Source organism: Nannospalax galili, unplaced genomic scaffold (genome assembly GCF_000622305.1).
Source record: "Nannospalax galili isolate Female #2095 unplaced genomic scaffold, S.galili_v1.0 scaffold613, whole genome shotgun sequence".
Taxonomy (NCBI): domain Eukaryota; kingdom Metazoa; phylum Chordata; class Mammalia; order Rodentia; family Spalacidae; genus Nannospalax; species Nannospalax galili.
The window spans coordinates 267,468-270,429 of NW_008332065.1; positions in this window are offsets into that span (position 1 = coordinate 267,468).

Genomic DNA, 2,962 nt, shown 5'->3' on the forward strand with positions numbered 1-2,962 from the left:
CTTTTTGAGACAGGGTCTCCCTGTAGCTCCAGCAGTCCTGGGACTCACTAGGTAGACCAGGGTGGCCTTGAACTCAGAGATATGCCTGCCTCTGCCTCCCAAGTGCTGGGACTAAAGGTATACTTGACCAAGCCTGGCCAGGTTTTTTCTTTTATCACTCATCCCTATGTACACACTGAGACACTTAAACACACCCACTTCCTGAGAGAGGCACTCTATGTTTGCCTTGTTGATTTTTCTCTTTGTTGTTTTGTTTGGCTTTCATGTTTTTCAAGAAAGTGGATCACCTTTAAGGACTGTCAACCACACCACTGCCAGTGTTAGACTTCAGGCTCATCTTGACATGAGCCTATTTTAGGAGAGTCACTTGAGTAGTGTTCCACTGATGAGGAAATGTAGCTGATTCTTATTTGTGGTAGTGTGTTTTCTAAAGTTATTCAAACACCAAATTAACAAATTCTGAACAATTTTTTTCTGGGAGAAATATAGGAATAGGTTCTTTTTTTGTTCTTCTTCTTTTTTAAAGAAGGAAGAGTTTATTGCATTTATTATTTCAAAAGGAGAAGGGTCCATTATGGCAGAGAGGCATGGCAGGAGGCAGCCAGAGCAGAAAGCTGAGCAGTGACATCTTCAAGCAGGTACAGGAAGCCAGGAGGGCTAGCTAGAGGTAGGACCAGGAAATGAACTCCTAACCCCAGTGGTGTGCTTCCTCCAGCTAGGCCACACCTTCTGAAGATTCCATGATCTTCTTCAAACAGTGCCTTCAACTGACCAAGTGTCCAAATACTTAAGAGTTTATGGGGGACATTTTCATTCAAACCACCATGGGTATCTAGTCCAAATGGTTGCTGCAAGGATTAAAAGAGATGAGTTTTGGGATTTGGGAGGTAGATCAGGGCTGGAGCACTTGCCTGGCATGGCCAATGGCCTAGGTTAGAGTTGCAGCATATATACACGCACACCCACATGCACACACACACATCAGTGAGGGAGTGATGAAACTTGATAGGCCTTATCACTTGGCAAGAGTTCCTGTGCCTCTTTCTCACTCTAATGCCACATTCTTTGTAGTAGTCATGATGATGGAAATCAGTATTCTATAAAATGCTTTCCCATTTGATGTACTCTGTGTGTGTGTGTGTGTGTGCGCGCGTGTGTGTCCCTTGTTAAGCCACTGGCGGTTCTGTTCTAATCTTGGCAGTGCTTTGACTGACATGTTGGCAGGCTGTTTTCAGTGTCTGGTCTAGTAACAGCACATTTCCGTTTCCATTCATTCACAGACACCAGAATAACCGTGTTGGTCGCCCTTCACTATACGAAGTAAAAGAAGTGAGTCTTTAATAAGCAGTAAACCTGAATGACTTAGGGTCATGAGATGATTAGGGCAACAAATAATATGAGATAATTGGCTAAATGTGCATCATGCCTATTAAACATATTAGTTGCTTGAATTTCAGCTTTGGTTGTAGAAAGGTATCAGATTTCACTTGTATCATATTGGTAGTTTATTGTAACCAACTGAGGTTGGATGGACATTGTCAGACAATGGATTTTAGGTATAAAAGTTGACTGCGTCTCTCATTATTGAAGTTCCTCCTATTGCCCAAAGGCTTCCGTGTTTGTCTTTTTTTTTTTTTTTTTTTTCTGAGACAGGGTCGCCCTGTAGCCCCAGCTGTCCTGGAACTCACTATGTAGACCAGGCTGGCCTTGAATTCACAGAGATCTGCCTGCCTCTGCCTCCCACGTGCTGGGATTAAAGGCGTGAGCCAACTGTGTCTTTTCTTAAATAAATTATTTATTGAGAATTTCATACATGCATATAAGATCCATGCCCACTCCCACCCCTCCAACTCCTTCCATATCTCCCCATCACTTTTTTCTGATAACTTCATGTACTCTTTCTTCTTCTTTGATTTATTTATTTTTATGGGGCTTTTGGCTACTCTAACATTCCCCCCTCTGAAGAGGTAACCCTAAAAATCTTTTAAGGATTAGATACAATCTCCCAAATACTTTCGACATTTTTGGCCTCTGGAACATAGTATGTTACTAAGAGGCCCAAAGATATTTTGACTTTTAGCAAGAGACTGGCTACTTTTCTTTGGGGACTTGTTACCCTAAATGCCTAGCCAATCCCTACTTCCTAATTCCTACCTCCTATTCTTTTTTTTTGAGGGGGCGTCTTTTTGAGACAGGGTCTCCCTGTAGCCCCAGCTGTCCTGGAACTCACTATGTAGACCAGGCCACCCCTGAACTCAAAGAGATCCGCCTGCCTCTGCCTCCCAAGTGCTGGGATTAAAGGCTTGTGCCACCACACCCAGCACGTACCTCCTATTCTTATCACACCATCCTCTGAAGAGGTAATCCAAATTGCCAATAGGGATTAGGGATGCAGACAGCCAAGGCTTCTTCCATGCTGAACAGGGATACCCGGTGAGGCAAACGGAGTACCCCTTCTATCTAAAAGTCTCCCAAATTGTGTAACTCTTATCTCTAAGGGGAAAAAAAAAGTCCTCGAATCCTGAATAGGAGATGTGAAGAAGTAAAGGCAAGAGAAATCCTCATTACAAGTTCTAGCCAGGGAACTAGAAAAAAGTCAGAACAGGACAATTTTCAAATGTTCATATGAGAGTCCATTGGAATTTCTTGACAAGGGCTTCCAAAAGCATCCCTCTATTGGGTTCCTCCTCATTTTTCTTTTGTCTTCCAAGGACGGATTCTAAAGTGATGGATTCAGGATTTGATTTCAGGTATTTTGATAGCTGTTGGAGTGGTTCGAATCAGTGTCAGTTCCCTTGAAAAGGCTTCTAGATAGGGGGAGAAAACAATTTATCCATCATTTTAGAATAGCAGGTTGTCTCCCTTAGCTACAGGTGAGCACTACAGTATTGCAGACCAAGATTTGAAGTCTTACATCTGAGCAGCACTTTCTGCTTAGAAACAAAATAATCAATGAGAAACA